The 24,132-nt window shown below is 37.8% G+C and overlaps 1 non-coding gene across 1 annotated transcript; it reads right to left on the bottom strand.

Moving 5' to 3' along the window:
* Positions 1-17,272: 17,272 nt before the first annotated feature.
* Positions 17,273-17,379, bottom strand: LOC121994040. Its single transcript, XR_006115556.1, has one exon. It is a non-coding gene; the product is annotated as a small nucleolar RNA R71 (small nucleolar RNA).
* Positions 17,380-24,132: the final 6,753 nt, after the last annotated feature.

Below are 24,132 nucleotides of genomic sequence, written 5' to 3'. Positions count from 1 at the left end.
AAATGTCTAGACAGATATGCATGATCCCTAGATTAGGGCAAAACCAAAAGTTTACATCTCACTAAAGAACTATAAGGTGACTTGTATGTGGTTTCGGATGCATTAAATACAAGTGAGATGTTAGGATGATGAACAAAACTCAAGATGTTGATTTAGCGCATTTTTTTTAGTTTTAAGTACATCAAAACACATAGTTATGTGTTTTCCAATCATTGGGAAAACTAATGTACAAGTCATGTGCATTGAGCCCAAAGAATATAGTTGGATATTGGTTTTGAAAATGATTTTAAATATACTTTGAAAAATCTTAATGAAGGCTATCTTTTGATAATAATCATCATTGAATAGTTGAGCACAAACTTGGAAGAAAACACTAAAGTTTTTACAAGTTCCCAAGTTTGTGTCAATCTTTGAAAATAGAAAGTATTTTCATAAAAAACTATTTTTCCTTGAAAGTATATACCCTAAAGATTGTCTACATGATTTTTTAAATTTTGTAGAATTTTTGGGGACTTTCTGAAATTGACTGAAAATGTATTTCAGCATTTTCAGAGCTTCAATCGATCACTCAATCGATTGGAGTGCCTCAATCTATCACTCGATCGATTGGAGTGCCTCAATCGATCAGGCAATAAATTGAGAAGGCATTTCTCGCAAGCAGAAGCTCGCTGGATCGATCTACCGATCGATCCACACAGCCTAAATCGATCAGTGGATCGATTCAGTTGAGTTCAATCGATTGGGACCCAACTCCAATCGATTGAAATGCTGAGTTTGGCTGGGTAAGCTAGATTTCAGCATTTTTAGTCTAAGTAATCATTCTTTACCCCTCAAAACACATTTGTATACATTTAGGGAGTGTTTTCATAATGAAAACAAGGATGGATTGGTTAAGGAAGACTAAGTAGAGGTTTAGGTTGAGATTTGATTTCAATATTGAATTTTTGAACCTCAAAACTTCTAAATTTGGATTTCCTATATGTTTAGAGATTTCAAGTCATTGTTGGTGCAATGACAGAAGTTTGAAGTATATTTTTAGGGAGAATTACTCTTTAAGGATATAAAAATCTATTTTTTCATATATCTTGTAAGGTGGTCAACCTTCTTTAACGTAAATGCTCAAAGTTGAGCTTTTCAAATACGATGAGGAGTGGATATCTTCATTGTTTAGTTGTTCGTGCTCAAGGGTGAGCATTGGAGATAATGAAGGGTATAGGACCTTCATTATCATGTTGAACACAACGAGTGAAGTTGTGAACAACGGTGAGTGACTCTTCAGGGGGAGATTTTTTATGTGTGCCAATAGGGGGAGAATGTGTGGTTTAAGTTAGGCCTTTATTACCTATAGAGGGAGTTTGCCCTCTAGGAAAGGGGGAGAATGAAGAAAACCCTCATTCATACATTGACATGAAGGAAGTTGAAGCTATGGGATTAGCCTAACTTAAAGGTATTATCAAACATCAAAAAGGGGGAGATTGTTGGTGCAATATCCCTAGGTCAAGGATGACCTGGTTGACTAAGCTTGAGTTGGCTCAAGCTTGAGTCTTTATGTTTGGGTTTCGATCTTTGACAATACAGATAATACGTGGAGATTACAAGTGTAATCATCCGATTGGGGAGATTGCTGGAGCAATTCCCCTCTGGTTAGGGTTTGACCAGTCTGAGTTTGAAGAAGAGTCAAGTAGATCAAGATTGACCGGATACTTGACTGGGAAGTCCTAGTGAGTGAAGCTAGGCAGAAAGAAAAATCCTGGTGAGTGAAGCCAGGTGAAAGACCTAGTGAGTGAAGCTAGGCAGTTGAAAAATCTTAGTGAGTGAAGCTAGGTGAAAGTCCTGGTGAGTGAAGTCAGGCAGGTGGAAAGTCCCGGTGAGTAAAATCGGGCAGTGGAAAAATCCTGGTGAGTGAAGCCAGGTGAAAATCCTAGTGGTTGAAGCTAGGTGAAAGTCCTGGTGAGTGAAACCAGGCAGATGGAAAGTCCTAGTGAGTGAAGCTAGGCAGATGGAAAGACCTGGTGAGTGAAGCCAGGCATGTGGAAATCTAGGTGGATCAAGGTTGACCGGACACCTGGTGTTTGGAAGTCCAAGTGGGTCATGGAGGACCGACACTTGGCATGAGATGGTAAGTCCAAGTGGGTCAAGGTTGACCGGACACTTGGCGCAAAGAGAAAGTCCAGATGGGTCAAAAGTTGACCGAATTCTTAGCGGTCGTAAGTCCAATAGGGAATTGGCATGGAACTAGGAAGTTCGGACGTAGTAAACTTCTGAAGGCCATAACTTTTGACTCGGATATCGGAATGGGGTGATCTTGGATGCGAAACGAAGGTAATTTCAAGCTCTATCCAGTTTTCTACTTTCCAATCGATTGGTTGATCGATTGGGGGGTTCAATATATTGGTCAATCGATTGGTTGACGTAAATTTATGCAGAAATGGGCTGAATCGATTGGGTAATCGATAAGCTTCTGAATCGATCAGTTGATTGATTGAAACCTCCAATCGATCGGTCGATCGATTGGAGGGCTAGAAATCACTCGAGAAGCCTTGAATCGATCGGGTAATCGATTCAGGGTGATTCCAGAGAGCACAGAGGCGCTCTGGATCGATCGGCCGATCGATCCAAAGACTCCCCAATTGATTGGGAGCATCCAATCGATTGGGATTCGATCGTTGGCGCAGATAAAGCCGTTGGCGAGCATGTCTTCGAAAAACTTCTTCGATTCTTCTCCACGGGCGATCACAGCAGCTCTCCACAGCGATCTTTTCTTCCTCACCGTCAGTTCTTGAAGGTTCTTGGAGGCTCATTCAAGTCAAGAGGCGAGTTACAACAAGAAGAAAAAGAAGCTAGGGTTTTCATTGTAATCTTGTAAGATTCATTTGTATTTTGCTTCTTTCTTTCTCATTGTTGTATTGTGAGATTGTAAGGCTTCTCCGCCTTAGGTAGTTACCGAGAATGAGTGTTTTTATAGTGGAAGGTGTGTGAGTGTGTGGATCCTTGGACTAGTCACCTCTTCTTGAGGTGGATACCAAGTAAATCCCTAGAGTTAGCGTTGTTGTTTGTGTTTCTTGTATTTCCGCTGCACATCATCCCAGAAGCGAGCAACGACGATCGCAACGAGCTGTTCACCCCCCCCCCCCCTCTAGCTACATTTCGGTCCCAACATTTTCAACACAAATTTAAAGCAAATTTTTGAAGAAGCTCTATAATTACTTTAAAGATACAAAGTAATCTTCAAAAGATCTTTAAAGAAATTATAGAATAATTTTAGAAAATATTTACAAAATACATTTCAATAAAGTTTCAAAAGAATTTGTAAATTAACAGTTTGAAACAACTTTAAAAAAAATCCTTTTGAAAGCAATTTTCAAATATCCCCCCCCCCCCCTTAACCTGATATTACTTTAAAAATAATATTCATCTATATATTTTTATTAAATGTCTAACCTTTAGTTACTAATTAACTACCAAAAGATAGTAGCGTTCACTTAGTTAGTCAAGTTAAGTGTATTGTCCAGTAAGGTTTTTGCTGAAAAAAAAGGACTACTTAACTTCATCAATATATTTTTGTATTTTTCATCCAGACTTATGTTGATACACTGATATAAGTATCTGAAGTCTGAGCAAGAGGCCTACGCATCTCACGTCATTTTAAGTTTTTTAATACACAATCAAGGTAGACCTAATGTGCTTCTGAGATGCTCATTATCTAGATTTATAGGAACATGCTTTCTAGGGGTTTGTCCTAGACTAAGGCTAAAACAAATTTTGAAACAATAGAAAAATAGGATTTTTTTAGAAATACAAATAAGAGTAGCCTAGTATTTGATTTCATTAAGGTAAGGTTAAGATTAATTAACCTAGGTTTCCTATTCCTTCTTTATTCCACCCGACCCCTCTCCTCTCGTTGATCCTCCCTCTCCCTCTCCCTCTCAAGCCACTGTGCCCTATCAACCCACAAGACGCCAGTGTTTCCTGCCATCAACGTCGCTAGCCATCGACGTCACCGAGAGATCTGTGTTGTCGATCCCTCTTCACCCCGGTGACGCCAGCTTCTTCTCATCGACTTCGGAGTCACCCGATTAGCCAATCGCTCGACATTGTGCCCTAGTTTCGACTGCCACTGTTCCGATCATCGATTACTGATGACGGCATTCCAGGTGGGTCGACCATCATTAGTGAATCTCTCCCTTCACTGCCAACATAGATCCATCATCGTCTGTGCCCTCTCTTCCTTCCCGCTGTTAATCCCCTCTTTCTCTCCAGATCTACCGCTAATCTCTCGCAATCTCACTGTGCCACCGATCGTTGGTGACGCCATCCTAATCACTTGGTGCCACTGGCTTTTTAGTGAGGCTAGATCGGCAACGCAGCAAATGTCGTGTTCCCCTATGCATCGATGCCCATCGGTTGGATTGAGCTCGGCCAGTAGTTGTCACCTTTGCTCCAGCCATTGCAGCCACCTCGACCAGCTTGCTGCCACCATTGCTAGCTGAGCCATGTCGGGAACTATTCTGGTCACCATAGCACTGATTGTGAGCCACCAGCGACCACATCAGAATTGGGTGGGTGTTAGGGATGAGTTGAGGCTTTGTCGTTTCTTCCCTTGACTTTATTTTGAGTGCTGGATTGTAAGGTTTTCTTTTGATTATCATTGCAGCTCCTACGATACTGTTCACCAGTGATCTAGAGCTCTAGCCATCTTCTCTGATCGCGCACTGTATCTAGCTGTGAGCCACTAGAGACCACAACGTATCTTTGTGAGTATTATGATGAGTTATAGTTAAGGTTAATCTAATTATGTAGATGGATTAGATTAGGGTTGATTGATGATTCATGTATAAATGTAATCTAATTAGGTTGTAGTATAGCTAAGGTTAATTGGAGTATTAATCCATAATCATGTTCAATTAGGGTTACTCTGATTAGGTAGGAGAAGTCATTTAGCTATTTATTTCATGTGTAATTAGCTAAATACATTATGTGATCGCAGGACTTGAATTCGGGATGAGCGTCTCGAAGTGGGATTACTTTAGCACGCACTATATTTGAGGCGGGTGTTAGAGTGTATACTAAAAGCCTAGCTTTTGTAAACATTTTATTGTGAAATAAAGAATCACATTGGTCAAATGTCTACATTTATATGCTAAGTGTAGTTGTTCAATTAATTTATATTGTAGATAACATGGTGTGTGGTGTCACACACAGAAGATCATGTTATCAATTCCTTATAAATTATAAACAGTAGCTCATGACTAAAATGGAAAGGAACAAACCATTGGAATAGTCATAGTGTAATTTGGTATTAGTTTATCTTAACTATAAAATTACACTAATACACTCTGAGTGTATTGAGCAGGACCATTTAAGGTAAGTTCTTTTTATACTGACTAAATAAAAGAACAAGACCTTTGTTATTATGAAAGTGTATGCTCTTAATCCTGATATAATAACAAACACATATATCTAGTATTTATTTCTTTGACTTATCAATGGGTGAGATTTAGTTCGATAAATCAAGAGGTCTGATAAGTTGGGAAATGATATTTTTTATAGTGTGTGTTGTTGATTATAGAAGAAAATTGTGTCCTAGTAATCTAGGTTGATAATGTCCCCAAGAGGAGCTCATAAGGATTGTCATGTAAACCCTACAGATGGACTTAGTCCGACATGACGATAAGGTTGAGTGATATTATTCTTGGAGCTAGATATTAATTAAGTGAGTTGTCAGTAACTCATTTAATTAGTGGGCATTCGATATCTTAAACACAGGGAGACTAACACACTCATGATAAGAAGGAGTCCAAAATGTAATTTGGGATTAGTGCGGTAGTTCAATAATAATTCTTTAGTGGTATGAATTATTATTGATGAAATTAAGTTGGGTGTTCGGGGCAAACACGGGAAGCTTAATTTCATCGGCAGACCAAAACCAATTCCTCCTCTCGGTCCCTATCGTAGCCTCTTATTTATAAAGTGTTATACCCACCTATACCCACCTTCCTACCCAACCTTAGGTGGTCGGCCAAGCAAGCTTGGAGTCCAAGCTTGGGCCGGCCAAGCCAAAGGTTGAGCCATGTAAAGGTGGTCGGCCCTAGCTTGGAGCCCAAGCTTGGTGTGGCCGGCCATATAAAATAAAAGGATTTTATTTTTTAAATTTTTTTCTTATGTGGATATCATGGTTTTAAAAGAGAGTTAAAAATTTAAATCTTTCCTTTTATAGCTTTCTACAAAAGATTAAATGAAAGGTTTGATATCTTTCCTTATTTGTAGTTAAAAGGAAGATTTTAATTTTTGATAAAACTTTCTTTTTTTATAACCATCTTCATGATTTAAAAGAGAGTTTTAAAATTAAATCTTTCCTATTATAGTTTCTACAAAAGATTAAGAAAAGATTTGATATCTTTCCTTATTTGTAGATTGAGAGGAAGATTTTAATTTTAAAGAAAATTTTCCTTTTTGGAAATCATCCACATGTTTTAATAGAGAGATTTTAATTTATAAAATTTCCTTTTATAACCAACAATAAAGGGAAAAATTATTAGAGAAATTTTTATTTTAAAAATTTTCGAAAACAAATAAGGAAGTTTTAATTTTGTGTTTAAAACTTGCCTTATTTGGAGCATATGAGGTGGCCGGCCATGTAAAGGGTTAAAAGGAATTTTTAATTAAATTTTCCTTATTAACAAATGGCAAGGAGAATAAGGGAATTTTAATTATAATTAAATTTCCTTATATGCCGAGACCAAGGAATATAAAAGAGGGGGTAGAGGTGTCTTATCTCACAACATATCTTCTAGTATTCCCTTCCTCTCTTCCTTGGTGTGATCGGCCCTATTCTTCTCCTCTTCTCTTCTTCTTTAGTGGCCGGTGCATCCCTCTCTTAGAGTTCTTGTTGGTGGCTAGTTCTTGCTAGGAGAAGGAGAGAAAGGAGGCTTTGCTCTTGCATCCCTTGGAGCTTGAAGGTTGGTGGCCGAAACTTGCAAGAAGGAAGGAGTCTTGGTGGTTCTCATCTCGATAGATCGTTGCCCACACAACGTCCGAGATAAGAAGAGGAATATGGTAGAAGATCAAGAGGTTGTTGCTTACAAAGAAAGGTATAACTATTAATTCTATTCCGCATCATACTAGTTTTTCCTTTGTAAGAATTTTGAAATATCAAATACAAGAGGCATATGATTCTAGGTTTCGAATTTGTGATTCGAGTTTTGTGTTCTTTTCTTTTCTTTTTTGATCTTATGATTCGATTATTTTTTTGGTTAAACCTAGGGTTACTATAAGGAGATTGAATATTAAATTTCTTTAAAAGGCTTTGTCAAGGAAGTGGTGAATGATCTCATATCCAAGAAGGCCTAGTGCCTCGTCATGTTTAACCTGGAAGTCAATTTTAGAAATAAATATTTAATCAACTTTGTAACATGGGTGGACTTGGATTAATAATGTTAAGCATCGTTTGTGATCTAAGTCTAAACCTCTAAGAACAGATAAGTTAAATTTGGAATCAATAATGTTAAGTTCCGCTTGTGATTCCTAATTTAATTTCTAAAGAACACAATAGGTTGTTAGGAATGGTTCAGGACTTGTACAAAATTTTGTACAGGGGAACTGGTACGATATTCCGGGTATCAACCAACAGGCTATAGAACCCATACGGTCATGCAACACATCCACAACCGAAGAAGCGCACGTCCGTGTAATCTCACACGGCTGTGCAACATTTCTAGAGCCAGAGAGGAACACGGTTGTGTCACTTGACCCGAAGCCAAGGTGACGCTCCGTGCTAGGCCCGTGCCCTATGATGAGGCGAGTCTGTCACATCCGCTAATCAAATTGTACAAATGTATTTTTCCTGAACCCCTTAATTTTGCAATAACGTTGTAGTAACGAGCCCAGGATCGATCTCTCGAGGAACCAACGGTAGGATGTAATCTAGGATTGTCATTTTTTCCTATTTTTGGGGTTTTAGTATGAAAATGGGGTTGGGGGGATTTAAGCTTGAATCTAAATCTAACAACTGAAAAACACAGTAATTAAGAAATTATTCTAATGCATAAATAAAACCTACCTATGTGCCAACAATCAAACCTTAACGCATTGTCACTCCTACATTGAGATTAAATCATTGACACACTCTTAAACTAAGCATAAACAACAAGACATGAATGAATACATTCTAAAGCAGAAATTAAACCTTAACTATAGAAACTAAAATATTTAACAGTGATACAACTTAAGCTAAGCAAGATTAAGAACAATTTCAAACTCAATTGAAACTAATTATCTAAGACACTTGAATTAAAACAATTAAGCTAAAAACTATGATTACTGAATCAAAATAGCATAACTGAAATCTAAATCTTTCAACAATAAAATGAATGCAAAAATTAAACCCTAAATCATCTCAACTCCAAATCTCTTCTCACGGCAATTTCTCCTTGCCGTCACACAAGGAAACATCGGAGAACACTCCAACTGTAATCAGAGAAGACAACCTCAGTAGCTACACTCAGCTCAGCCTTCACCAGCACCATCGGAGACCACTCCAAACGAAGCTAATGAAGATCGGTGCCGCCCAACTCGGAAAATCTGAAAACCTGTGAGCTGCAACCTCAGATCTGATGTGGAGAAGATGATGGATGGAAGGTCGTCGGGAATGGTCCAGAAGCAGTGGAGGAACACCGCCAAAGCTCACTGATGGAAGCAAAACCACCGATTGGAGGAACACCTCACAATCTGCAGCGGCAGAAGCAGAGGTTTGCGGAGCAGAATTCTCGCCGCAGGACCACCTTTGAGCGAGCTCAGATTGCCGGAAGCTGGTCGCAAGCAACTGAGAACGTCGTCGCCGATGAATTCGCCGGAAAATAGATCGGGAAGAGGAGATGGTGGTCGGAATCCGAAGAAGATGCGCCGCGGGACGCGAACAGTGTGTGGAGGACTCGACGAAGAAGCTGGGTACTGTAGCTTCTCATTTAAATCAGATCTGGATCTGGAATGAACGGTTGAGATGATTCCGGGCTAAATCAACGGTGAAAAGTCATCCAAAATCTGATCCGAAGGTACTGATGTTGATCTAGGGTCTGGATCTACCTTCCCGTAGGTCGGATAGATCAGATCATCACTGGATGGTCCAGATCGGCCCAGTCTTCAATGAACGGTGCAAAACGTTTCGGACTGGATCAATGGCTAGATGAACTCAGATATGGATCAAAACTTCTGGATCTTCATCAATGGCTCATATCTGCTCCCCATTAGGTTGGATCGGCCAGATCTTCAACGGATAGTCCAGATCTCTCCTATTCTTGATGAACGGCCCATAATGCTTCAAAGCTTGATCTTCTTATTTGAATTCCGATTTAATCCCAATTTCGGTCCAAATAAATCCAAATCCCATATCCTTTGATGCCTACAAAATAAGAATCAAATATTAACATCAAATAATATAAAAATAAAGTAATTAAAATTAAGTCCAAAAATACACACAATGCACAAAATGTGATGTAACCATGATTTTAACCTATGAAATCAACATTAAACCATGCATTTATGAATCAAAATAATGCAATGAAATCATGGTTATCAAATCCCCCACACTTAGTCTTGAACGTCCCGTGCAAGTAAAGAAAACTAAAAATCATCTCCATAGAAATTTCCCTAGCAATACCTAAAAATGGTAAAAAGAATTTAACTAAGATCATCTAAAGATCACAAACAATCATGCATACCATTCAAACAATAATCAGTAGGTACGGTAGTTTTAATCCAATTGAAAAATTAAGCAAGTTGCAATCTCACAAGGGATTTACCTAATCTATCTCTCACACTCAAGCATGTGTATAAGTGGAGCTCTCTCAATGCAACTCACAACATTTCACTACCATAAGCTTGTTTATTTTCTACTTCTCCACCACCATAGAACATAGCATACATGAATCAAAAGGATTTTATCATCAAGAATTGAAATGGAAGCAAAAAGAACAATGAAAGTGATTGAAATAGGCAAAAGAAAAGGCATTAATGAAGAAAATGAGAAGATGAGAGTATTGGAGGAGTATACTTGATGAGTTTGACCATTTTGATCTGTAAAGAGATGAATACCATTTGTTGTTACCAATTCAACATATCAAGCTAACCTCTCCTTCAATTTGATGGAAATCATAAAATCTTGATACTCTATCTTCCATATTTGATACTTTTGATTTGCCACTTCAATTTTTTTCTCTGTTTTCTTCACTGTTTTTCCATTCCAATTTCAGCACTTTGAAACAAAAAAACAAGCTCACATCAACTTGCCAAGAAGAGTTCCCTCCCCCACACTTAAAATATTGTCCGTCTCGGTCAATGAAACACATTATGGCACTCTTTAAACCACTTGCTTGGTACACTTAAAAAAATCACTGTTCTTCCTTATCTGAAGTTCCATAAAACTCATACTGCAATATCAGTGACACTAATGCTAATAAGAAACAATATTAGCAGTTTGCACAAGAAATACAATCAAATGCAGCAACAAAACTTTATCAACAGCCGCCCTTCTAGCTAAAACTTAACAACCAACATCCAATTCCTCCTCACTCCTTACAGCTATCAGATTAAATTTTCAGAGAATCATTTGACACTCAAAAATCCACAACCCTTCAGAATTCCAGTTCCAGAAACTCAAAACTGATATTGTAGAAGAATTGACTTGGTAACAACATTTAAAGTAACTTCACATGAGTATCAGCAACACAAGGGAGCATGTGCCTTTTTCCAATAGATTTCCAGTATCCTTTTCTAAGAAAGAAACAAATTCTAACCTCACAAAATCAGACTCTCTTCATTCCAGAAATAAAACTAATTCCATTCTTCATTTCAAATTTCATTCCTGCAGGTTCTGGTTATACTGCACTCTTCCTGTTCCTTCACTCTTGAAATCTTTACCACTGCGATCCACTTAAGCACCAGACTTAAATTCACAGTTTGAATTAAGAGGGATGTGAAGTATCAAGTAAGAATGTGTAGTTTCAGATGTCTTCAATCGGATTCACATCCAAAGAATTCAGAAATAGCACAAGTTCAGAAATCCAATCCATTCCTGCATATCTCCAATTCAGACATCCAACACTGGTTACCTAAACCTCTCGAGAGTTGCATGAACTTCACATAAGTAGGGAACTGGAACAAGGTTTATGGAACTTCAACAGCAGCCCCCTTCACTCCCTTCCTGCATGTTGCATTCAGCAACTAAATTTCAGAATTTGAAACATGAATGAATATTTGCTCGAAGCATGAATTAACAACTTATCAATGCATCTCAATCAGCACTGTATGAATGAGAGGTTCACATCTAGCTATTGGTAGCTAGAAAATTCATAAAGAATTTGGCACACAACTTGTTCTGTTTTTTTTTTAACTTTGTAGGAGAGGTGACTTCAACCTTCAAAACTAATCAGCTTCCATGGTCTAGTATCTTGAATCATCCTACAAACGAGCAACCTAAATCTCATATCTTACAACAGCATGAAAAGTTAAATGTATCTGTTGCACACAAGGAACCGAGAAGAGTAACCATTGTCTTCTTGCACTTCATCAATTCCAGTAATTCACAACAAAAGTTGGCACACTATATTTAAGATTCAAATCACAATAAATTCATACTTGTACTTATTCCAATTACAGAATTTCAGAGGCATGCACTGTTGTGAATTCAGTTAAATGATTCAGCATCCAACTATATAGACACTTGGCACACAGTAGATCAGCTTCACTTCCAAGTCATTCTCTGTAAAAGAAATTCAGACTTCAACTTTACTCTGATTTCTAGAAATTGAAGAGGAATTGGTATCAAATGAGAATGAGGATTTAGTGCTCTTAGATTTCTTTCAATCTTGAATAATCTCTTAAGCTTCTAGTTTCAGAACATAACACTTGAAGAAATTAAAGTTCGAATCATGTAGATGTGATTCCTCACTGAAATTTTCACAACATCCTAACATTACCCATTGATCATATGCTTGGATTAAAAGCTCGGAACAAACACAATTTGCTACTGATCAAACACATATTAGAAATCTCTGCAGGTTCTGTTTTTACCTCTTCATGTTTCTGTGGTGTTTTGCATTGACAAGGTCCTCACAATTACAGCACCTCACTGATATACTTCAGCTTCCATATTTAGCTACTCAACAATACATCAACAATTAGCAACAAACTATATTCTAAAAGCTTAGTTGACAAAATTTCAATCAGAATTCCTCTTCAAGTTAATTTCAAATGACAGCATGGATATAACACTTACTGTGATATAAAACTAAATCTTCTTAAAAGCCCCTATTCAAAACATCTCAGTTAAGCATTGAATTCAGAAAATCAAGTTCAATTCCTATTCCATTTTATTCCTGTTCAGATTTTGTATCAGTACAACATTTTGATGCACTTTGGCACACAATTCATCAAACTCTGAATCTGCTCTTGTAGCTATCCTTTTAGAGTAACACAAATATGATAGATGAAAGTTTGTTCCATTTGAGCTTGAAAATTCTACAGATTGTACTAAATTCCAGCATTGACCAACAATTGAAATGATAACAGTGAGAAAGTCAGATTGTGCAAGCTGCAGGATTAAAATCAGAGTGCTTGACACAAGTTTTGTGCCAATATCAGTGAGCATTCCTGAAATCTGATTTCTTTGATTCACAACAGATGCAAATCAAAACCAACTCAGCAATAGCAATATCAGAAATCAGATCTGTTAATGTTGTTGTCACTGCTCCATTTGCTACTCCACTATTTCCACACTAGCAGAAACCATTTGTCAATGAGTAAGCATGATCTTTACTTGGTCTTTTCATTGATCACTAAGCCCCATAAGGAACTAGGCACATAGTAATTGAAACTCTCCCTTCCCTTCCTGAATTCCAATCATTGAAACGGTCAAAGAATTTCAAAACTGAACTTAAGCTCTTGATTCTGTTTATTTAACAGCTTGAGTTCCCGAATTTGGAATCTTATAAATTTCAAGCTTAAGTCATTCAAATTAGGCTCACTATAAGGTATCAATTAGTATGACATTTGTTGTTTAAACAACTTAAAGATTGCATTTCTATTGCTTAAGTGCAAAATTGAAACAAGGCTAACGAAGCATCCATGTGCAGAATTGTACAGCTTCGAAAATTCTGCAGCTTCCATTTTGTTGCTCTGAATTCTGCAGAAATGAAAATTGCTACTGTATTTTGATACACCATCCGATACACAACAGTTTACAGCTTCTAATCATGCAAGAATTTAAAAGGAAACGACACCAATTGACAATAGACATGTAGGGCTTCTCTTGAGGTTTATTGATACTGATAAATCAGAATTTCCCACCAACCAATTGATGCTAAAAACTTTCCATTAATGTATCATTCCAACAAACCAACCAAATCGTGCCTCTCAACTGAATTGTTAGCTTCCTATCCTGCATTGTACTTAGCACATTCAATCTAACATATTAATCTCAAAACTCCTAATCTCCATGAACTTTGATCATGGAGTAATCAAAGATCCACTTAAATTCTTTTTATTCATCCTTTTTCCCTTGAAAGCTCTTTCTGGAGGACGGAGGCGGTCCAGTTTTAATACCCACTCCGGAAGCTTAATTTCTCCTACAACATCAATCAAAGAAAACACCTCCCACACACACGTGGGGTCAAAAGCAAATAGGAGAATATTAGTGTGGGTAAAAGATATATCCAGAAATAAATCACAACTAATACATGGTACCTCTATGAAATTTTCTGAAAAATCACACAAAATACTCACCTTGTCATCTTGAAAGGTACCTGGAGTGGTGATGGTTATCTCTTTCTCCTCAAATAAATGCTCAGACTCCAGTTCTGGCGAATGTTCAACTTCATGTAGTGATTCTTGGGTGCTTGGCTCCATAGCACAAGTCCCTACACTTACATCCTCCATTCTTGGTGATTCTTGAGGTAATGCTTCCAGTAAGCACTCCCCTACACTTATATCATCTTCTGCAACAATACCTGCATCTTCAACAACATCTAAAGCAACACTATCAGTAGAATCAGAAATCTGAACAACTACATCATCATCACAAATAAAATTAGATAAATCTTGTGAATAAATGGGAATAGGGTCAGGCCTGACAAAATCACTACTCTCCATCTCTCCACTGGAGTTCTGTGCTTGTAACTGATTAATGGATGATGCAATCTGATCTAACTGACTCTGAATATTCTGTATCCTTGCAAATTGCTGCTCTTGATGTTCTCTCATTTGTTGCATAACTTCATTGCATTTCCACATTGATTCTTCAATTTGTTCTTGTGCATCCTCATACATATTCCGCTGCTCCATAGGTAGGTAGGACTGATAGAACTGAGTCTGAGGTTGATAAAAATAATTCTCCATCCCATCTCCAAAATACTGATGATATGGATCCATGGTCACATGAATTTCGTGTTCTTACACTGAAACACTAGCAAATAAAATCAGAAGACTCAGGAACAAATACAATCAAACACATGGATATATAATCATGAAAAACAATCAAACAACAATTCTAAAATTACTAAACACTGCATATAACGTGCTTCCCCGGCAACGACGCCAAAATTTGATAAGGTGAATCTGTCACATCCGCTAATCAAATTAATAAAATGTATTTTTCCTGAACCCCTTAATTTTGCAATAACGTTGTAGTAACGAGCCCAGGATCGATCTCTCGAGGAACCAACGGTAGGATGTAATCTAGGATTATCTTTTTTTCCTATTTTTGGGGTTTTAGTATGAAAATGGGGTTGGGGGGATTTAAGCTTGAATCTAAATCTAACAACTGAAAAACACAGTAATTAAGAAATTATTCTAATGCATAAATAAAACCTACCTATGTGCCAACAATCAAACCTTAACGCATTGTCACTCCTACATTGAGATTAAATCATTGACACACTCTTAAACTAAGCATAAACAACAAGACATGAATGAATACGTTCTAAAGCAGAAATTAAACTTTAACTATAGAAACTAAAATATTTAACAGTGATACAACTTAAGCTAAGCAAGATTAAGAACAATTTCAAACTCAATTGAAACTAATTATCTAAGACACTTGAATTAAAACAATTAAGCTAAAAACTATGATTACTGAATCAAAATAGCATAACTGAAATCTAAATCTTTCAACAATAAAATGAATGCAAAAATTAAACCCTAAACCATCTCAACTCCAAATCTCTTCTCACGACAATTTCTCCTTGCCGTCACACAAGGAAACATCGGAGAACACTCCAACTGTAATAAGAGAAGACAACCTCAGTAGCTACACTCAGCTCAGCCTTCACCAGCACCATCGGAGACCACTCCAAACGAAGCTAATGAAGATCGGTGCCGCCCAACTCGGAAAATCTGAAAATCTGTGAGCTGCAACCTCAGATCTGATGTGGAGAAGATGATGGATGGAAGGTCATCGGGAATGGTCCAGAAGCAGTGGAGGAACACCGCCAAAGCTCACTGATGGAAGCGAAACCACCGATTGGAGGAACACCTCACAATCGGCAGCGGCAGAAGCAGAGGTTTGCGGAGCAGAATTCTCGCCGCAGGACCACCTTTGAGCGAGCTCAGATTGCCGGAAGCTGGTCGCAAGCAATTGAGAACGTCGTCGCCGATGAATTCGCCAGAAAATAGATCGGGAAGAGGAGATGGTGGTCGGAATCCGAAGAAGATGCGCCACGGGACGCGAACAGTGTGTAGAGGACTCGACGAAGAAGCTGGGTACTGTAGCTTCTCATTTAAATCAGATCTGGATCTGGAATGGACGGTTGAGATGATTCCGGGCTAAATCAACGGTGAAAAGTCATCCAAAATCTGATCCGAAGGTACTGATGTTGATCTAGGGTCTGGATCTACCTTCCCGTAGGTCGGATCGATCAGATCATCACTGGATGGTTCAGATCGGCCCAGTCTTCAATGAACGGTCCAAAATGTTTCGGACTGGATCAATGGCTAGATGAACTCAGATCTGGATCAAAACTTCTAGCTCTTCATCAATGGCTCATATCTACTCCCCATTAGGTTGGATCGGCCAGATCTTCAACGGATAGTCCAGATCTCTCCTATTCTTGATGAACGACCCGTAATGCTTCAAAGCTTGATTTTCTTGTTTGAACTCCGATTTAAGCCCAATTTCGGTCCAAATAAATCCAAATCCCAGATCCTTTGATGCCTACAAAATAAGAATCAAATATTAACATCAAATAATATAAAAATAAAGTAATTTGCAATTAAGTCCAAAAATACACACAATGCACAAAATGTGATGTAACCATGATTTTAACCTATGAAATCAACATCAAACCATGCATTTATGAATCAAAATAATGCAATGAAATCATGGTTATCACCCTACCCTATAAAAGGGGTTCTTTACCCCTTCTTAGGGGGGAGCCGTCGGCCTTGGGAGAATTATCCTGGTGTCGTTCTACATTGTCCTTGACTGTCATTCGACGATACGAGACAGATTCCACCATCCCATCAACTCCAAAAGCGAAGTATTGGATCCAAGGATTACTCTACGTCATTGGATAATCCATCTTCTCCCTCCTTTTCGTTGGGTTTTAATTGCTTTATTTCTCGATGTCTTTGCATTCTTTTCTTTCTTTTATGGAATAGATTCATTGTTCTAAGACAAGGGAGTAGTTGTGGTTATGTTATGATGTAAAAATGCATGGTTATGGCTTTTATTATCTACATTATATTAATTTGCTTTGTATCTATTCGTTCTAATGTGAATGGGATGTGTTTGCGTTTTATTGCCATGTTAGATCGAATGTTTGTATAGGGATTGCTAATATCGTAGAAAGAGTGCCCTAGATTATATACCCGAGGGGCCCTATTGACAGGGGTACCCCGCTTACGGATGTCTAGCACATTCCCTTGAAAGGAGAGATAGGGGCACCTTATGCACGTGGTCTTCGATCTAGCATCACCAGGCCACCAATTGAAGCTAATAACTTTGAGATAAAGTCAGCGGTAATCCACATGGTCTAGCAGAATCAATTTAGAGGAGGACCAAATGATGATCTGAACCAACACTTAGAATCATTTTATGAGATTTGTAACACGATGAAGGTGAATGGAGTTCCACCAGAAACAGTGAGACTACTACTGTTTTAGATTTTCTTTAAGAGACAGAGCCAAGCAATGACTTAACTCCTTACCAGCAAACAGTGTAGCATCCTAGGAGCAATGTGAGCAATAATTTTTGGATAAATTTTATCGACCAAGCAAAATAGCTCACATGAGGAATCTAATAGCAAGCTTCAGACAGATAGACTCAGAATCATTATTTGAAGCATGAGACAGATTCAAGAGTATGCTCATACAGTGCCCTCATCATGGGCTTGAGAAGTGGTTAGTCCTACATACATTTTATAATGGCATTAACTATCACATAAAGGCGGCCCTCGATTGTATAGAAGGAGGGGTATTAATGAACAAGAGCTTAGATGAAGTCGAAGAGATCATTGAAAATGTAACCCTAAACCATCATCAGTGGGCATCTGAAAGATCTAGAGGCTCCTTTTCTGAGAATCAAATCAAGGCTTCAGGAAAATTTGATGTAGATATAGTCACACTCATATCTGCAAAGTTGGATGCTCTGATAAAAAAGTTTGAGACTATGGGAAATAGCACTGCCAATGCAATTGTGTGTGTGTGTGCGAGACTTGAGGAAGTATGGATCACGCTCAAGATACTTGCCCCCTAGGACCAATCTCTGCATAAATAAATCAACTTGAGCAATGTGATGCAATAGTCAGTTACAATCAAATACAGAACAATCCGTACTCCAACACTTACAACCCTAGGTGGAGGAGTCATCCAAATTTTTCTGACTGGAATAATCAGGACTAGGTACCATCTGTAGGAGAAAAGGAAAGCTACCAACTTGGGTAACAAACTTATCAACAACAACCATCACAAGGCTATCAATTATCAAGAATAGAGAAGATGCTTGAGGAAATTCTTGCTGAACAAAGGGAAATAAAGAATGAGATCAAGCAATTAAATCAAAGAATGGATAACTCTGAAAAGCACCCAAAGATCCAAGATAGCCAGATCGTTTAGATAGCCTAATCCTTTTCAAGAGCATCAGGCACATTCCCAGGAAAACCTTATATTAACCCGGTGGAACATTGCAATTATGTTGAATTAAGGAGTGAACGGACCTTGGGAGACCCCCAAGTAACTACATCGAAAGGGATTGATCTTCAAGAAGGACCCTCTCCTCCTATGCCAAATTTAGTCCAGAACAAGGACAAGGAGGAAATTACCAGGAAGGTTGAAGAGACCTTTCCATTTCTTCCACATAGTCAAATAGTTTCTTTTCCTCAAAGATTAGTAATGTCCTAAAAAGATGAATAATTCTACAGATTTCTAAAAAAATTAAGGAGATTTGCATTGAGGTCCCTCTTGTAGATGGCCTTCACCAGATGCCAAAATTTGCAAAATTTTTAAAGGGAATCATGTCAAACATAAGGCAGAAAGGCGAATTCGAGACCATAGCATTGACAGAAAAGAGCAGTGCTCTTCTCACGACAATCACTCCCCTAAAGCTCTAGGATCCAAGAAGTTTTTCTATACTTTGCAAAATAGAATCTGAATTCATAGATAAGACTTTTTGTGATTTGGGGGCAAGTGTTAGCCTCATTCCATATTCAATTTGTAATAAGTTAGGTCTCAGGAACATTAAACTTACTACTATGGCTCTGTAATTAGCTAACCATTCATGCAGATACCGTATGGGTATAGTGAAAGATGTACCAGTAAAGGTGGGTGGATGCTAGGGATGACAATTTCATTCGAACCTGATGGAAGATCCGACATCCGACTCGAATGGAGGAGGGTATGAAGGGACTATCAATACCCGATACCCGACCCGAATATCCGATTAAATAATATATATACATATATTAAAAAAAATTCTTTTTCCAAAATTAACTTTCTATTTTTGTTGATATTAGGAGGAAACTATATAGATGTTTAATCTATTTTTTAATTATATATATATATATTTTTAATAGATTGTTAATTTTAATATATATTTTTTTGAATGATAATAGTTGGATAGAAAGAAGAAAAATTATAAATATAGAAGATATCCAATCATTTAATGGGTATGGGTATACCCATCAGAGATCCTATACCCGATGGTATGGGGACGGAGGATATAGAATCCGACCCGAACTTGACTCATTGCCATCCCTAGTGGATGCATCATACCCACATATTTTGTTGTTTTGGACATGGAAGAGGATCCTAAGATCCCAATTATCCTTGGACGACCTTTCCTTGCAACTGCTGGAGCCATCATAGATGTGAAGAACCACAAGCTATCTCTGGTTATTAGTAAGGATATGCAAGAATTTGATTTATCTGATTTTCCTAACCATGTCTCTTCCTTTCAAGGGAATACCAGTGGGATGGATGTCAACAGAATTGAGGAATAGAACCTCCATCCTCATGGAAGACCACCGGAAGCAATGCATGATCCGGGAAAACTTAGAAAATTTCCCCCAACTAATAATGAGAAGTACATCTGCCCTACACAGGAAAGAATGAAGGAAAAAATTGAAGCATTGGAGGAAAGGCAGTGCCTCCATGGGATAGTTCGTAATAACTGAAGCGGGGTCAAGCTAAAGACCTAAAACAAGCGCTTCTTGAGAGGCAACCCAAGAGTTTTTCCTTATTTAGTTTTCAATTTGCTATTTTGTTTTTAATTAATTTATTTGAAAATCTTACTCTTTTGAACCTTTCTTTTTAGGTTGTGCACAACCTCCACGATGTGGCGATGATCGTTTCATGGGCGTAGAATGTAGGAGGAGTCAAAGATGAGAAAATTTAGTCACTACACAAGTCAAGAAGTAGATCATGTGCACTCACACGGCCGTGTGGGATTAGCAGAGAAGAAGTTGAATCTGGCCGTGTGACTTCACACAGCCGTGTGAAGCCACCCGAGCAGAAGGAGATATGGGCCATGGCGATTGACACGGCCATGTGACCCCAGCTGAGAAGGGGAGGAAGGGGGTCGTGTCGAACGACACCACCATGTAAAGTCGACGAAGGAGAGGTCATGTGGACCCACACGGCCCAGCCCAATCATACCCTCTTTTAGGACACAGGTGTGCGGAACCCCACATGGTCATGCCTGCCGATTTTCCTCTCTTCTTCATCCCTCTCTCACCTCTCTTCCTCCCTAAAGCTCTCAAGGTGCTACCTTCCATCCTCACAACCCATTTCATTGAAGTTTCAACCTTTCCATCATCCATAATGTCAAATTTCATCGAAGGAAATGATCGCCCTAGCAAAGGAAAGAAGAAGATGGTTGTTTCAAATAAGGGGAACTCACGCTTCAAAGGTACATCTAACAATTTTGGCATTATTTTCTCTAGTAATGAACAAATGTATCATTATGATTTTTTATTTAAATGTTCCATTTTGAGCACTAGATTTATGGACCAAGAGACCTTAGAAGTGTTAGGATTTAGAGATGATGTTGATTGGCTACTTGAAAGAATAGGGTGGACTTATTTAATGAATATGAAGTACCCAACTTACCTTAGAATTGTTATGGAATTTTTAAGCTCAATCACTGTTGATAATATTCAAGAAGGGGGGAAATTGAAATTTTGTTTGTTTAATGATGATTATAAATGGACCCTAAATGACTTTAATGCATGTTATGATTTGTCTATGGATGAAACATATGCAATTCTCCCTTCTTTTGATAACTCAAACATATGGCAGCTAATCTCTGGGCAATCTCATTTTAACCCCCATGCTTCTGAGAGCACTAGTATCATTAATTCAATTTTCTGGTATGTCAAGTTGATTATGAAAAATACGATATTTGGAAGGGGATGTAAAGAAGGAATAGTGAGACTTTTAGATTTATATTGTTTATGGGTGATGATAGAAAATGTGTCAATAAATTCTGGCTATTTATTTTTAAGGCACTTGGCAACATTAGGGAAGATCTCTTCTACTTCCTCTATTATTTTAGGAGGACTGTTCACTCATATAGTAATAGTACTAGGATGTGACCTTAATGATCTAGAAATGATTGAAGATGTTCATCGATTCGATCTAAATTCTTGCTTAGAAACTCATATGATTCGTCGTGAGGATTACGGGTATAGTTTAGTGATCAAGAACAGTTTCCCTCTTTGACTTCCCAACAAAGATTTGACCATGATTCATGTTAAAAATAATTGGCGTTTGACTCTAGCAAAGAAACAACCTAACCCTAACACCTATCCTGTTCCCAAGGATGCCCCTTCAGTTAGTCGAGATCTTCTTAGATTTAATGTCCATGAGTTTCTCCCTATTATTGATATCCTTCATCGTGATCTAGAACAAACTAATAGGATGATTACTAGGGGCATGTGCATGAAGGATGAACAATTTAAACATTAGCAGGATTTTTTTAAGAGTGAGAGAGATTTATGCAAACAAATGATTGAGTTTATGGAGGTTCACAAGGAGAGAATGATTTTAAATGAAGATTTTAGGGGATATATGAGACTTCTTCAGAGTGATAACGATGAGTTATTTTCACATCATAGATTTGTGAGGAATGAAGTAAAATGGCTCCTTAAGTCTTTTCCTGAACTTCCAGAATTTCTCGATATATCTCCTCATCAACCATATTGATTTCATCGAGATGGTGAAAAGTTTAAGTTTGGGGGTATTGTATTTGCACAACCTGGGTCAAGTCTTTTCCATTTTCTCTCCTTTTATTTCTACAACTTTAGTTTGTTCTGTTTAACTCACTTGCATTCTAGTTTGTTTTGATTGTTTTCTTTTCAAGTTTCATATTGCATCTTTTTTTCTTATTTACAGTTTTTCTAGTTTGTTTGTTTTGCAAAAATAAAAATGATTTTGAGGCATATCGAGAGCATCATACCTTCTATTTTTTCTGCAGACTTGTCCAACAGTAAAATGACTAGCACATTTATTTTTTAATTCATGTTGTTGTAGAGATAGTGCTAGTATGTTTAGTGTACCTCTTTTCTCTATCTCTAGTAGCATGAAATAAGTTAAGTATTGTACGAAGATAAATATGAGTTTTGGCCTAACCTTAAGGATCTTACCTTCACTTCACTTAAGCTTGAATAGTAGATATATTTTGGAATAGTTATGATTCATCCAAATTATTTAGTACTCTTGTTCCCATGGTGATTTTTTATTTATATTTTGATTACTGGATGATCTCAGATCATGGCAGCTCATTTGGAAAAATCTAAATCTCTACAATTGCATTTATCTTACTTGCATTTGTGATTAGTGTTACATCTCTATGGTATAACATCAAAAAAAATGATTAAGGGATAAAAAAAAATAATTGTCGTGAGTAGAAACTAACAATTTACCTCATTGAGACCGAGTTAGGTTACTGGGGAAATAAATATTATATTTCTCTTGATTTCGAGTAGCCCTTTGAGACTTTGTGTAATTTAAGGAAAACGAACCAAGTGGGTGGCAGGCATCGCCGGGAACATTAAGAACTCAATTGTATGAGACTTGATTAGGACAGAAATTGAAACTTGAAGAGCTTAAGTCACTCTTTGCACTCAGCACAAGAACTTAAACTTACGTTTAGGTCATACTTAGGTTACTCCACAATCATGTTTATCAAGAAATTAATTGATAGGGTTAGGCGAGTGCACTAGAGATTATGAAGTACTATAGGAACTCATGAATTTAGATTACAATATTTTGTTTGAGGACAAGCAAAGGTTCAAGTCTAGGAGTGTGATGTGCATAGATCTTATACTATTTTATGCATGTTTTGACACACAATTATGTACTTTACTCATGATTGATTTATGCATTTTTACACTCCTTGTCATATTTTCAGTAATATTACTCTTCTTTGTCGGAGATATGTTCTTTGTGTGCATTTATGTTGATAAGAATCACTTTCAGAGCGAAAATGACGATAGTCGACAAATCGGAGAGCAAAGCAGAAGGCTACTGGCACCGGCCATGTGACCTTACATGGTCGTGTGGACGGTCCAGAAGAGGAGCAAGCACACGTTCATGTGAACCCACACGACCGTAAAACACATCCATAGCTGAAAAAGTGCACGACCGTGTGATCTCACACGGTCGTGCAACATTTCCAGAGCTAGAGAGGAACACGACCATGTCACTTGACCCAAAGCCAAGGTGACGCTAGCCGTGTGGATTTCACACGGTCGTGGCATGGGTCGTGTCAGGCCCGTGCCCTATCATATAAAAAGGGTTCTTGACCAACGGGGGGGTCACCGGCCTTGGGAGAATTATCCTGGTGTCGTTCCACGCCATCCTCGACTTCCGTTCGACGATACGAGACAAATTCCGCCATCTCATCAACTCCGAAAGTGAAGTATTGGATCCAAGGATTACTCGACATTATTAGATAAGTCTTCTTCTCTCTCATTCTTTTCGTTGGATTTTGATTGCTTTATTTCTCGATGTCTTTGGATTCTTTTCTTTCCTTTATGGAGTATATTCATTGTTCTAGGACAAGAGAGTAGTTATGGTTGTGTTATGATATAAAAACTCTTGGTTATACCTTTTATCTATCTACATGATATTAATTTGCTTTCTATCTATTCGTTCTAATGTGAATGAGATGTGTTTGTGTTTTATTGCCATGTTAGATCAAGTGTTTGTGTAGGGATTGTTGATCTTGTAGAAAAAGTGTCCTAGATCATATACCCGAGGGGCCCTAGTGACAGAGGTAACCCGCTTACGTACGTCTAAGACATTCCCTTGAAAGAAGAAACAATTCCTCCATAAGGAAGTAGGAAACCACACCTAATTTCTATCTTTATCTTTACTGTTATTTACTAGACATATATTCCTGTGATCTATGACCGAGGTGCCCTAGTGACAGGAGTTAACCGTTTCCAAATTTCATAGGAATCATCTCTATTAAATACTTAGGGATAATAAATCTAACTTCCTACAAGTGCATGCTAATTGAAGGTAGGAAATTGGTAGACCATGATACATTAGTAAACACCACAATGAAACTGAACTCCTAGAACACTCCCCAAACCAATATATTCAACACTTACTCTAGTTCTCTTTTCCTTCATCTAAGTTTCT

The sequence above is a fragment of the Zingiber officinale genome, chromosome 1B, assembly GCF_018446385.1.
Source record: "Zingiber officinale cultivar Zhangliang chromosome 1B, Zo_v1.1, whole genome shotgun sequence".
In the NCBI taxonomy this organism is placed as follows: domain Eukaryota; kingdom Viridiplantae; phylum Streptophyta; class Magnoliopsida; order Zingiberales; family Zingiberaceae; genus Zingiber; species Zingiber officinale.
This window is presented reverse-complemented; position numbering and strand designations above follow the sequence as displayed.